Source organism: Opisthocomus hoazin, chromosome 1 (genome assembly GCF_030867145.1).
Source record: "Opisthocomus hoazin isolate bOpiHoa1 chromosome 1, bOpiHoa1.hap1, whole genome shotgun sequence".
Lineage (NCBI taxonomy): Eukaryota > Metazoa > Chordata > Aves > Opisthocomiformes > Opisthocomidae > Opisthocomus > Opisthocomus hoazin.
Window position 1 is genome coordinate 15,078,972 of NC_134414.1, and position 15,324 is coordinate 15,094,295.

The following is a 15,324-nucleotide window of genomic DNA, read 5'->3' on the forward strand; positions in this document are numbered from 1 at the left end:
GAGAGGACTAAGGAAAGAATTGGAGAAGTCTTGTGCGCATGCTTTATCCCATGCTAACTGCTCTAAACTCACATCACGTACAACTCTTGAACTTTCACAGTGATACAGATGCTTCCCAACCCAACTTAAATCAAACTCCACCGGCATCAAAATCTGATTCATCCTTCTCTGAACTGTTGTGAGAGATTTTATTAATTATAGCATAATTTACCTTAATCCATAGGAACTGTGCATCATATATTCTTCCAGTAATGGTGTTCAAGAAATCTCTGTGCATTGTGCATGAAAAACAGATGTCTGCACTGAACGGCTTCTGCTATCATGGAAGTGCAGTATATTCTAATGTACTGACAGAAATTAGGGATACTTTGGACTCTACAGATGCTGAAAAGATTTTGCCAGCCTTTCAGCGTTTTTTCTGCAGCTAGGCTTGAAATGTAGATTTGTTTTCAAAGGCTCACAGGAACGGTGTTGTCCAACTTGTTTCTAACCTATGGATCAAAGCAATTACTGTATTTTAAAAGAGAGGTGAAGCATTGTATCTGTCTTAAGAAAGTGTGTAATTCTACTTTTAATGAAGTTTTGACTGTATTCCCCTGAAAGAGTGGTTGTCATCACTACACGGGTGTTTTCATACCGCTACGACATTGCTCCAAGAAGTGAATTGCTGCAAATAGAACAAGAGCAGATGAAAGAACTCAGTAGTAAGTACTCCCCACGTTTCTGTTGTGCTTAGGAGTATCTTGCTTCACTAAGGCTCATATTGAGGTCACTGGCATTTACTCCTGGAATAAGAGTTAAATAACATGCTAGGAGGAGTACAAGGTAACCCTCACGCTGTCTATGAAGTGAGCCAAAGAATTAGACTCTTATTCAGGAGTGCTCTTTGGATTCAGAGGTTTGAAAAGGTCTAGAGCTTGGGTATTTTCTTGTGATACCAAGAAGATGAGGAAACAAAACAGCATAGCTTCCTTCTAAGTACTGAGAAACACTACGGAACGGTCCTGCTAAATGAACTCGCCACAACCACTTCCTGGCTTGGGAAGAAATTTTAGAAAATTATCTGTCTGGAAACTTTATGTAACCTTTTCAGTCAGTGGCCAGCTCAGAAGACTTCTTGCCTCAGAGGGCAATAGGGTAAGAGTTCACATAAGTGAATCAAAGGCAAAATCCTGTTGGAAATCAGAAGGGTGACAGCTGAGGCACTGAAAGTGCCCTAGGAAGGACAGCACTGGGAAAGAGAAGACTGAGCTTTTGTGGTGGCAGAATGCCCTAGATGTGTGCAATTAGCAAAAGCCTTGGTCTATGAAATGGCCTAATACAGAATAAAATGTGAAGATGCTGTCGTTCAGAAGGGTAGCCAGCAGGAAATAAATATCTGCATTAAAATCAAGGCCAACAACACTCCCATGGTGCCTCTCATTCACCACTGAGGACCCTTTTTCCCACGGACTCAGCACAGTCTTGCAAGGCAACATGCCCCTAACTGAGCCATTTCCAGGCGCCATGGGACCCTCGGGCAGAAACTACCTGCAGAGGAGTCTCACCTCAGCACTTTTGCCAACCACAGTTCTTCCAGCCCATGTTCCAGCAAATAGATCTTACAGAAGACATCATAAGGACAGTCAGGATGAAAACTCATCTGTCCTGGTATCTTGTCTTTTAGAGTGGTCAATGGTATCTACCTAAGGGACAATAGTAGGCGTAGGTCAAGCGGTAGTAGCTAATGGCCAAGCATGTAGCCATGCTTTCCCATAGTAGTGTGACCACTAAGGACATCGTGAAATGGAGACTATTATTAAATATTTATATATGATAATTGCTGGTAGATTTTACTTCCAGAAATTTCTCCAGCTGCTTTTGGAACCCTTGAAAACTTTCAGCTCCTATAATTCCTAGCAGCAAAGGAGCTCCACAGCTTGATTAAATGTCATGCAGAGAACTACCTCCTTTGGTGTTTTCAGCCTGACACCTTGGTGGCCTGAACTAAAATTGCTCGACTCCAGTTTCTATGGATTCAAATCAGCAGCACCAAGAAAATTAGCTGAAGTGACCTTTCCTCATGCATTTCACTACTAATTGGAATGGGACTCTGTTTCACCAGTACTTTTGTTTTCATTTTGCTCCTCAAAACACACACAGTATGTGTATGGACATGCCAGCTACCAAAGAGCAGAGCCAGCCAGGTCTAAGGATGAATGTGAACCAACACAAATTTACGATTTAGATATAGAAAAGAATTCATATGTTTAGTATTTTTGGGTTTTTTTCCAAACCTTTGCACTCTTCAGATCTCCTCAGAAAGAAATTCATAGTGAGAAAGCAGTTCATTACAGACAATACAGGTTACTTGGTGATGTAAAGATGGGACTTAGGAAGTAGTAACTTGTGTCCAGGTGTGGTGGGGTTTGAGGGCAGTTCAGACTGTTTACCTGGCTGAGGCATGAGCTTGTACTAACCACTAAATACCCAAATCACAGGCTTGCTAAACCCAAATCCTTTGTTTTTTTCTTCTTTACTAGCATTTTGTGGGTGTGATTCTGTAGTTTACCTACTGTTCGTTAGGCCAGATTTTCTGCCACATATTTGAAGAGGGACAACTTTAGGTGGCAATAACTTCTGTGTGCTTGAGGGTTAAAGAGGAGGGAGAGAAAGAAATTGCATGACTTTTCAGACTTGACAGTGTTTCATTCGCGTGCAGCAGACATAGGCAGAGGACTACACAAAAAACTCACCTCTTCAGAAAATGATCTAAACAAAATCAGTGGGCGGAGAGGCACAGAAACATATGCAGTGTGGATTGCCAAACACAGCCCTAGACAGTGCTTCCCACAAGTGTTACATCTTTTGTGGTCAGCATTGCTTCTTTTCTTCTTGTTATGTGTATCTGTAAAGCCCTTATGGGCCTCGCATAGCAGCTATGCGATGCTTGTTCTCGCTGAGTCTTAAGGTACTTTCCAAAGGCAGCCCAAGCAACATGATCCTCTGTTTTCTTGATGGAGGAAGAAGAGTCGGAGTGACTGCCCTATAGGAGTAAGTTTAACTAAGGGAAGTGCTGAGGCTCTGAGTGTCTATTCCTGGAATCTGCAATGCTGTTTGTACAGTCTATTTAACTAAGGAAGCACAGCCGAAACTAATGACAACTCCTCTCTTTCATTTCAGAACAAGGGAAAATACCATTTCTTCTGCTTATTTGTATGCTAAAAAGAAAGGCCATGCTTTTAAGATGCTTTTCTGTGATTCTGTGCTGCAGAACTCGATCTTGTTGGTGCTTATGAATTTGGCAATTCTTGAGGACTTCACCATTCAAAAGTCCACTGTGCTGTGATGTACCCTTGCAATGCTTACGTGAACCCAGACAACTTCTACCTTGCAGAAGACACTAGGTGAGGAAATCACATGGTCCACAGAAAGATTGTCATGAGGTTTGGTTAAAGTGCTGTTGCACTCAGTCCTTTATCACCCTTTTGCAACATGTTCGTGTTGCACCCAACAGCTCATGGAGCAGCACTGCACGCAGCCTGGCCCACCGGCTTCCTGCACACCTGCGCTTTGCAGAACAATTCCTGATCCACAGAAAGAAGTGGAGCTACTGGCTGAATAAAATAATGCTCAAAGACAAATGACAGATTCTGTCCCAGTGCCAAGTCAGTGGGACAGTTCAGTAAAGGCAGAGAGGAGTCTGTGCCGTGCAAGGAGGGGCAGAATCAGACCTGTGTCTTTGGAGTAAACTTTTCCAGAAATCTTTTCTTTGAGCACCACTGTACAACCCAACTTAGAACGGCACAGAAGAAGATTTAGCTGTCTGTTATAGGCAATTTGCATTTTGTGGGTTTCTCTCCTTCAGGCTGCAAGGCTGGAAGCGCTAGAAGAGTGTTGCAAAAGAACAGAGACCTCCCACCTTGTACTTCAAGGTGTTCCCAAAGGTTTAATTTCATTTCTTTGGTTATAAAAACTAGGAAAATCTTGTACTGATCGTTCTTGACCGTGCCCTTTTATGAGGATTGACATATAGCAGGACCTGCCAGTTTAAAAATCAGCCCTTGTAGTGCTTGGCAAGTATTGACAAGTAACCTGCTGAATAGAGGCTTGGGTGGTGAAAATGCCAGCCTCCAGAGTTATGTACCCTGTCCCTGGCTTGCTGCCAGGTCCCATGCCTGTCTGAGCCCTTCCCAGGTCCTATATCTGTCTCCTCAGGCTCAGTCCATGCTCTCTCTGTGGCTCAGGAGGAGCATCTGGGAGATGATGGCCATCCCAGTCTTTTCTCCGGCATGGCTGGGGCTGTTTCCCTGCAGAAAGCAGCTCTTCATCCCCACATCCCCAGGCTGGGCAAGGGAGCAGGTTTTAGACAGGACAGAACAGCACTCCCATTGATCACTGCAGTATGATATGCTGCACAGATGCACGGAAAAGCAAATTAAAATGTTATGAAGTCAGAAAGGCTAACATTTTACTGGTTTTATTTCTACTGTGTTTTGTGCTACCCATATCTCCTTTCTCCAGCCTGTCAGTTTGGGGATTAATCCACATATTGTGAAGAGTGAAGATGCTTGCTACCAGCTGCACCACGTGAGGCTGTGGGTCCAGAGGAGACAGGACACTGTGCCTGTGCTAGCAGTGCTGAGCAGCCCCCTTCACACGTAGGCTGGCTCCCCTCCAGGTCCCTTATCCTCTGCAACTACCTACTACTCCTCTACTACTACTTGCTGTCTACAACTACCTGAAAGGAGGTTGTAGTGAGGCAGGTGCTGGTCTCTTCTCCCAATTAACTAGCGATAGGACAAGAGGCAATGGCCTCAAGTTGCATCAGGGGAGGTTTAGATTAGATATTTGGAAAAAATACTTCACAGAAAGAGTGGTCAGGCATTGGAACAGGCTGCCCAGGGAGGTGGTGGAGTCACCATCCCTGGAGGTGTTTAAAAAACGTGTAGACGTGGCACTTCAAGGTATGGTTTAGTAGGCATGGTGGTGTTGGGTGGACGGTTGGACTTGATGGTCTTAGAGGTCTTTTCCAACCTATGATTCTATGATTCCTGGAAGCCGTGGTGCTGAGGCTCTCCCAGGTGGAGAAACTCACTGGAAGGAAAGAAAAGGGCTGGGCGCAGACCAGTCAAAACAATACCCCAGCCCTTCAGATTTCCTTTATTTCCTGCAGCTGGATGCTTCTGGGGAGTGCTGGTCTGCTCGAAGGGTGAATGCTGCTTAAAGTGATGTGGCGAAACCTGAAACTTGGTCTGTGGTTCCTCCACGAACATCACAACATCATGGTTTTCACATGGTGGGTAAAATTCTGGTATTTGTTCAACTATTATTTCCTAAGAGATTTCTTGAAGTGTTTCGAGGATTGTTATCCTTGTACACAAATGATTTCCTTATTGTTATATCGTTGCCCTGTGAAATGACTAATACTTAGTCACCTCCCAGGAGATTCTCTGGTTTGGCAAGTGTGCAGCCTGTAGAGTTATTTGATCTAGCTAGTGCAAGGATGAGGTACCAGGACTATAACAACTGGAAATGCAATTGCTGGTGGTAAAGCTGTCCAAAGATTAGTTATTTCTCTCAGTTTTCCTCTAGAAGGAGATGCTCTTTGGGAAAGAACTGAGGAGGTTTGGGGGTGAGGAAGAATTGGAGAAACAAAGTGCGCTCTTTAGAGGAACATAGTAGTGAAGATGATACTAGATAACTTGAGGAAGTAGAGAGCTTCTGGACATCATTGCAATTGTAAAGCAATCCCATCACAGCCAGCTGGGTGGCTGAGAGAGAAGTTTTCAAAGCATTAGATTGGAATTTGTCTGGTTTTTTCTCATAATGGAATATTTGACTGAATATACTAAATTACTAGTACAATTTTTAGAAGTAATTACTCTGTTAAACACTAAAAAAGTGTATTTCTGAAATGACACAATGGAATGAAAAGAATAAATCTATTATCGCTTTATATTGATAAATATTCATACATTCACTTGCTTCAAAATATTTTCATGCTATCTACTCTCCCCTGAAGGTCTGTGACACAGAACTCATGACACTTGATTTATTTTTTTGAGGTAGCAAAATTTGCATCCTCTCTTTTTTTCTTCAGATTTTTTGGTGTGAGTTGCCCCGCTTGTTTACAAACTCTTTATATCATTGAGGTTAACTAAACACGTTCAGGTAAACACAGCTCCTTGACGCGAACAAACTCCCGCCCAGCTCAGGTGCCTGCTGAATGAGGCCTCTAAAGGCAGAGCCTCGCTTCCCCACACAGGCCGGGGAAAGCGGAGGTGTCTTTGCAGGCATTGGAACGGGTAACCAGACAGGGACGAAAACAGCCTGGGCTCACGGTGTTTCTGCTATGTTTTTAATTGCTTTAGCTCTTGCACACTTCAAAACCTCACATACCTAAAGTAACAGAAGTGAATTCTCTCCACCAGCAATAAAAGAACTTGGGTTTTTGTTTGCTTTTTCCCTCTACACTTGTGCTAAACTGGCACGCGAGAATGATGTGATGCTGCGCAGTTCCGAACAACGCCTCTGTGCCGGGAGCCTGAGCTGCAGGGTGAGAAGCAGACCCAAGGGCTGCTCGTCTGTTTGACATCTGGGCGCATGTTTGCACTGCCAGATCAGCGTGCCGGGGACCCAGCTGAAGGTTTTGGTCCCTGCTGCCCTGATCGTTTAAATGTTAGCTCATTCCTGAATCCTGTCTCCACCTTTCTCCAAGGCAAATCCTGTGCAAGCCCCTGGGAACAGTTCACTTCAGGAGCACCTCCCAAAAGGTGGTAAGGATGAGACCGTACCCGTTTGGTTCCCACCACCCAAAAGCTCCTCCAACTTGTCCCATCGAGTTTTGCATCTTCAGAGACTCTGCTGGCATGTTTTCAGGACATCAGATACATGTCCTTAGCTTCGTATAATTAAAAATTCTTCTGGTGCGCTCTGGCAAACCCCTCACATTATAGTGCTTTGAACTGAAAAGCATACAAAAAATGTAATTATGTCTTAGTACCCCGATACCCCTGTGACCCTAGGGCCTAGGGACTGTGTACCATGACACAGCTGCTCTGCTCTAGATGGAGCTAGTCCTACACACTGTGGAAACAAGTGAGCCAGCACCTTACAGCTGGGAATGATTTGTAGATCTTCAGTTGTTTAGCTGGATAGAAACACCCGTCTCATCCTGAAAAGCCCTGCCTGCCAGATACCGCCTGCAGAGAAAAGAGGCACTTAGGAGGTGGCTGAGAGACTGGTCTGAAGGAGGAGAAAATCTCCATGCATTTGTTTTGTAGATAAATGCAATTTTTTTTTTTTCTGGTCAGGACAGTGTGGTGATGACTGGATTCATCTCTGTGTCCCTAAGGATCATGAAAAGGCTTTGAGCCTCAGGCAAGAGCTGGAGGTTTGACCTCACCATGACTCACCGTGGCTCACAGAAATCCCTTCAAGCCTCCAAACCAGAGGACAGGCTGCAGGGCACACTGTTCACAGAAGAAGAAAGGAGCCAGAGAATTTCCCTCTTTCTGTTTCTCTAGCTTCAGCCCAAACCTGCTCCCCAGCCCACCATGTCGTCCCTGGGAAGGAGCACGGGCTGCCCTTCTGCTGGGCTGTGCAGGATGGGGAAAGCAGGGGAGAATCCCATCCTCATCCCCACCTGGAAGACCAGGAAACGAGGGAGCAAGCCACCAAGCCATGGTGCAATGGACACAGGGCTGTGGGAAGGCACCAGCTCCCAGCCCAGCCTTCAAGAGCTGTGATGTCGTGTGGGTGCCTCAGCGGGTGCGGACTGTCACAGCCCGGTGGCTTCAACGCAAGGCGGGCAGCTGGCGTCAGCAGCAGCAGAGCTGGCTACACTCTCTCACCAGCACGCAAGAGATTTATGAGTAAGGCAGTCATGAACAATAGTTACTCTCAGTCTCCTGGGAAACTGCTGGTCTAAAGCTCTGTCTGTGTGTCTGCATACAGTTTTCAGGTCAGTCTGTTTACAGGGATGACATCCCTGAAGCTGTCGAAACACTTTTCCACTACGTGACACTTTTTAGTAGGTGTTCATTGCTTCCTTTTAAGTCCATGAAGGTCTAATTTGAGTGGGAATATCTGCCCACGGCCCTGTGACGGCTGTGCTTGCAGCACACAAGTCCAGAAAACAGAGCTGAAAATCATCTGGTAAGTCCACGTATGGATCTTGGCTCAGCGTAGTGCAGCTGTGTCTACTCACGTCCAAGAGCTGTACAGCTTCATCCGGCTGTTGCTAAGCTCGGCATGAGGTCCCGGCTCAGGAGCTTCGCTGCACTGATGTAACCTGCATCTGGCAGCAAGCCGGGGAGCCTCTGCTCTCACAGAGCAGCCAAGTCTGGAGCTGGCAAAGGTGTTAGGGTAGCGCACCGTGCTCCGTTAATGACTTCTGTGCAGGACATAGCCAGTCTGTTTTCATTGCTTTCTACCCAAAATACATCAAAACACACCCTGAAGTTTCACATTCAATATACAAATGCTTAAGACTCTCAGTAATTGAATGATGGGGGTGAGTAACTGCTCTCTCTTTGTGGTACCAAAATGTAGACAACGGTATCAACCTTTGTTAAGTGCTTTGAGCTCCAGAGATGACATTTCTGCTAGCTAGTAGCGGCTAGTTAAATACATTCGTTAAAGAAATTAGAAGCAGTTTATACTCATCAAAAAAACGTGACTTTGAAATGTCTGGAATCTCACAGTATTTTTCCCATAAGAGCACTGAAAGTAAAGATAGTTTGGCGATGGTGCCTGATACCCTTGGAAAATGCCTGTGAGACAACAGCATTAACGTTCCCGAAGTTCCAGGAAATTGCTATACTTTTAGCAGCCCTCTTCTCAGCTCCATCAACTGCGAGGAGAATGTAATCCTCCCATGCTGGCAGGAGAAGGGGTGGGCTGCCCTGCAGTCAGAGACAATACCAACCAAAGCAGAGGTTCGTTTCTTCTGTGCGGGAGAAATGTGTCATCTTTTCCTTGAATGATGATCTCAGCATGCTTCAAGGAGTCTAGGCTTCCTTTTACTTCTTATAGCAAGAAGCTTTGACTGTGCTATGTGCTGTCAGTTCTGCCTGTGCTCCAGGAAATAGCCCTCTAATGGAGGCAGGTATAATGCTTCAGCTATTTGTTGCTTTCCTTTGGATGAGGCAATCTCTGATGACTTACTGCGAATCATGGCAGGCATAGCAAAGCATGTGTGAGGAAAAAACCCTCCATTTATGTCCACTAAGGAGCTGGCCCTTATCGGTTGTTTTGGCTGCAACATTTTTCTGTCACAAAAAAGCCCCATGTGGTGGAACAGAGAAAGCTGTGGATCTTTCCTGCTGAGCACCACAATGTCTGATGGCAGCGGCAGCTCGTGCTCTACTGCTAAAGGCTTGGAGACTGACACAGAACTGGCCTGCTTCCCATGAGACTGTTGCTAGTGCACATCAAATACTGTAATGAATAGTCTGGAGAAGGTTTGAATTCAAGGATTTAAGTGGGAGGACACTTTGAGTAGGGCCCTGCAGGCTTTCTCTTTTCAGCACCGAAGTGAATGATGGACTACCGAGCACAAATCATTTGAGGAGTGGCCTGAACTCAAGAAGGTGAAATTAAATAACAACAAATGCAAAATAACAACTACGCTTAGGAGGGAGAAGTTAAATAGGGAATAGTCAGCTGGGCATTAGGAGGAGATTTAAACTCACCAAATTATCTGTGATGTTTTTGCAATAAAATCCCCCAACTTCTCCATCCAAATCCCCCCATCACTCTGGATTACCACAGGGCGAATGCCAAGTATAAATCATGGGAGATGGCTCTGCTGTTCCACTTGAGGTGGGGCAGGAAATACCTAAAATGTCCTGTTTTGGGTGTCAGTTTTCAGGAAAAATGCGTGCAGAAAGTAGAATCATAAAATCATGGAATGCTTTGGGTTGCAAGGGATCTTGAAGATCATCTAGCTCCAACCTCCCTGCCATGGGCAGGGACACCTTCCACCAGACCAGGTTGCTCAAAGCCCCATCCAGCCTCCAGGGAGGGGGCATCCACAGCAACCAGTGCCAGGGCCCCACTACCCTCAGAGTAAAAAATTGTATTCCTTATGTCCAATCTAAATGAACCCTTTTTCAGTTTAAAACCACTGCCCTTTGTCCTGTCACTACAGGCCCTGGTGTGTCTCAGTGTTTCTTATATGCCCCCTTTTAGGTACTGGAGGGCTGCAATAAGGTCTCCCCAGAGTCTTCTCTTCTTCAGGCTGAACAGCCCCAACTCTCTCAGCCTTTCTTTATGGGAGAGATGTTTCAGCCCTTGGATCATCTGATTGTTCAGTCTGGAGAAGAGAAGGCTCCAGGGAGACCTTATTGAGGCCTTTCAGTACTTACAGGGGGCTTATAAGAAAGATGGGGACAAATATTATAGCAGGGCCTGCTGCGACAGGAGAAGGGGTAATGGTTTTGAACTAAAAGAGGATGGATTTACAACAGATATAAGGAAAACATTTTTTACAATGAGGGTGGTGAAACACTGGGACAGATTACCAAGAGAGGTGGTAGTTGCCACATCCTTGGAAGTGTTCAAGGCCAGGCTGGATGGGGCTCTGAGCAACCTGATCTAGTTGAAGGTGCCCCTTCATCATTGCAGGGGGGGTTGGACTCAATGACCTTTAAAGGTCCCTTCAAACCCAAACTATTCTATGATTCTATGATCATTTTTGTTGCCTTCTCTGGACCCACTCCAACAGGTCCATGCCTTTCCTGTGCTGAGGGCTCCAGAGCTGGACACAGGACTCCAGGTGGGGTCTGACCAGAGTGGATAGAGAGGGGAGAATCACCTTCCTTGACTTTCTGGCCACACTGCTTTTGATGCAGCCCAGGATACCGTTGGCTTTCCGGGGTGCAAGTGCACGCAGCCCACTCATGTCAAATTTTACATCCACATGTCCAATTTTAAAGTACGCCCAAGTCCTTCTCAGCAGGGCTGCTCTCAATTCCTTCATCCCCCAGCCTGTGTTGATATTGGAGGTTGCCCCGACCCGTGTACAGGACCCTGCACTTGACCTTGTTGAACCTCATGCGGTTCACATGGACTCACTCCTCAAGCCTGTCAAGATCCCTCTGGACGGCATCCTGTCCCTCCAGCGTGTCGGCCGCACCACTCAGCTTGGTGTCATCGACTAACTTGCCCAGGGTGCACTCAATCCCGCAGTTTATGCCATTGATGAAGCAATTAAATAGTGTTGGTCCCAGTACATCTGCTGAATGCTGAGAAGATACGTGTCAGCATCATATTATTACCTACTTGTGCATGCCATCCTGAAGTGGCTGAAAATTAGTTGCATTTGGGTTTCTAAATTAGTTCATATGCTTTTGAAAATCCTACATTTCTCTGGTCCCAAGTAGGAAAAACACAAGTGTGGTTATTACTTAACAGAACTGTATTGAACATTTTATTCAGCTTAAACTTTAGGTATAAAATGCCTCTGAGAGTCATTTTTAGTATCCATGTTTGTCTTTTGTGATTCAAATGCCTAGCTATCATATCTCTGTCTTTCTCAGTCTTGAAATGATGGTACATAATTCCTCTCCTTTGCATTTTTAGCTACTCTTCTACTATAACACCTTTTCAAAGATAAATTTTCCCTACCTGCTAAGAATGTGTAAGCCAAGTGCTGGTGTAAAAAACACAGCACCAAATGCATTTTCACTGGACTGCGATTTGGAGGAAGGCTGCCTGAGAAACAGCTCAGATGTTCAGCCTGTGGTAGGAGCTGCTTCTGCAGAGGAGAACGATCCCTTCGCAGCAGCTCCGCAGGAGGACACCTAGACATCTGCACCCAGTAAGTCCCACCTATTGAGCCACATGCTAAAGCTAATACCCAGATCAGAAGTGCCTGTGCATCCCTGTCACCACAGGTCTGGCCCAGTTGATGTCCAGGAGGCTGCTTCTGCTCCATCTACTACTTCATCACACCATGTTATACCTGCAGTACCAAACAGTCGTTTTACACCAGTGCTGGGACTTCCCTCCTTTCTGTTCGTACATCCAGATTTATCAGCTATGCAGGCTCCCTGGGCTAGCGTGCTTCACATCTGTGACCCATGGTTTGCAATGGGTCATAGGTGCTGTGACCTCTGCCAAGGCTGTCTCATGGCTAAGCTCCAACACGTGCTCATTGCCCCACTTGCACCTGCCTTCCAAACAGTGCAGCTGCAGGCAACGCCATTGGACCCCCAGCACAGGGTATACTAGAGAATAATGATAAACGCTAGGGACCAAGTGAACAGAGTGTCATAGAGATAAATATAAATTATTGTAGCAATAAATAATAGTAAATTATACAATATTCTCAATAATAAATCTTGTCCAGTTGTCTTGTCCTGTCTTTACAATCTCACATTTCCTGCATCTACACTCCAGGGAGGCTGTCTTCAGGGAGGTGCACTGGGTTTTTTTTTCCAGCCTAGGAAAGCCAAAGGCCCCAGACACTAGTGGTGCATGCAGCAAAATCCAGCAAAAAGGCAACGTGTGGCTAATCCAGTAGCTGCACCAGCACCAAGGGCTCCTCAGACAAACCCAGTCATTCATAGGTCTTGGTGAGTCATCGTCCCCTTCCTCCCCTTGGGCAGACACAGGGCAAAGGGGTTGTGGGGCTGCAGGGAGCAGACTTGTGCTTTTCCTGTCCATCTCACATTTACATCTGGGGGTAACTGCAGCATTTCAGCTAGCAAAGTTATAGCTCTGTTCTACGGGAGCCACACATTGCACTTTCAGTCTCCATCATGACTAGATGCACTTATATGACACACTGGAAATGACACATAAGAGGCCAGCACTGAGTGGCCACTGGATGCTGGGCACTGGTGCCCCTGGGATTCACAGGAAAGAGTAGTGTCACCAAGCAATTCCCCTTCCCTTCCTTCCCTCTCTCCCTGCCCTGTTTTTACAGGGGAATCCCAGACTGAGTTTATGTTTCATCAGTCAAAACCAAAGGAGAAGTAACTGATCTACAGGCAATATAGTGATTTTCCATAAAGATTAAGCTTAGAAGGCTTAGAGGCTTAGAAAATGGCATCTGCAAGGGAAAGCTGGAAGAGGTCTGATCTTTGTCAGAGAGAATGAGGAGAAGTAAGAAAAGCCTTCTCCAAAATAAAAACAGTGAAAGACAACTCTTCACAAAGGATGTGACAAAGAAGCCACCAAATTCATTTGCAAAAGCAACAATTTAGCTTAGACGCTTAGCGAAGGCTTTACTTGCAAAGCTGCAAAGCCCTGGACTGAGGCTACATTTTATCTTCACAGCACTGATGCTAGGAAGTGTCACAATACCAGTGGTGGTGCCATGGACCACAGGCCTAGGGACAAGAGCCTCAAGGGACAAAGGGAATGCAAGCTGGAAGCTAAAAACCTCATCTGACATCAACAAGTGCAAGAAAGGCTTCAAGGATTTGTTTTTCCCAGAGTGCTATTCAGAGTAGCACAAGCTGCCAAATACAGCCTGGCATCATCTTTGTTCCCTTTCAAGGTCTCTGCATAATTCTACGTGGAGAAAACTAATAAAACACTAGGAACATTGTGAGAAATAGAGAATTAACATTCATTAATTCACAGAATTTGAAACTTAATTTTCATAGGCCTGTTATGATATTTTCCAAGGAAGTAGAAAAACAAGAAAACAGTATTGTCAATACATATAATTTGACTTTTGAATAGAAAAAACACAACACTTAAAAACATGAAAGTTGAAAAGCAAACCACTCAAGGTTTTGGAGATGCCAGCACTAACTTCACCTGCGTGACCTTAGTTGAGTTCCCTTATTCACACACCAGATGATGCGTTCTCTAAAAGCAATGAATTTTTCCACGAAACTCCTGTGCTCTGGTTACGTGGATCTCCTGCAACGAGCAGATGTTGAGCGCCTTTCGTACTCTGCATTATCCAGTAGACACCCATCCAAATGTAGTTCATTGTTGTCAACAAAAAGGAACTCTAAAGACGCAACAAGGAGTCAGTAGCCAGCATCCCTTGAGCTCTGTGTCACAGAGGAGTCAGCCTGGCCAGGCCACCTGGACACACACACAGGTCTCGGTGATTCTGATTCTGTGGGTATGAGGGTGGGAGTGGGAAGAGTTGACTTGCTTAGGAAGTCAGATAAACCAAAATTATCTCCCCTTTCCATAACGCCTCAGATTTAGCTCTGATTAATTATGTTCCCAGAGAGGAATGAAAAGCCTCCCAACTGCATGATCCTTACCCTGGTCCAGAACAACCAGCCCCTTCTCACACTAAAGTCCCTCACAGGCTTGTTCTTGCAGATCTGTTTTTCTAAGGTGGGTACTAAACCACTTGTCTGATGGCTGTTTCAAAGCACTGCACAAAACCAAAAATCAAAAGGTAGCAAAAAGTCCAGCTGCACCAGACAGGCAAATACACATAAAAGGGAAAATAAAAGAAGATAATCTCCACCCTGCACATGTATTTTATTTTCTTATCACTCAGACCATCCTTTCACACTCACCGAGTTGGCTTCTGAGTGCAGCCACAGAATCACAGAATCACAGACTGGTAGGGGTTGGAAGAGACCTCTGGAGATCATCTAGTCCTGCCTAAGCAGGGTCACCTACAGCAGGCTGCACAGGAACTTGTCCAGGCGGGTCTTGAATATCTCCAGAGAAGGAGACTCCACAACCTCCCTGGGCAACCTTTTCCAGTGCTCCATCACCCTCAGAGGGAAGAAGTTCTTCCTCATGTTCAGACGGAACTTCCTATGCTTCAGTTTGTGCCCATTGCCCCTTGTCCTGTCCCTGGGCACCACTGAAAAGAGTCTGGCCCCATCCTCTTCACAGCCACCCTGCAGATATTTATAAGCATTTATTAGGTCCCCTCGCAGCCTTCTCCTCTTCAGGCTGAACAAGCCCAGCTCCCTCAGCCTTTTCTCGTAGGAGAGATGCCCCAGTCCCTTCATCATTCTTGTAGCCCTCCGCTAGACTCTCTCCAGTAGCTCTTCATCTTTCTTGAAGTGGGTAGCTCAGAACTGGACACAGTACTCCAGATGAGGCCTCACTAGGGCAGAGGAGAGGGGAAGGAGAACCTCCCTCGACCTGCTGGCCACACTCTTCTTAATGCACCCCAGGATCCCATTGGCCTTCTTGGCAGCCAGGGCACACTGCTGGCTCATGGTCAACCTGTCGTCCACCAGGACACCCAGGTCCCTCTCCACAGACCTGCTCTCCAGCAGATCCACCCCAAGCCTGTGCTGGTGCATGGGGTTGTTCCTGTCCCAGGTGCAGGACCCTGCACTTCCCCTTGTTGAACCTCATCAGGTTCCTCTCTGCCCAGCTTTTTAGTTTTTTACA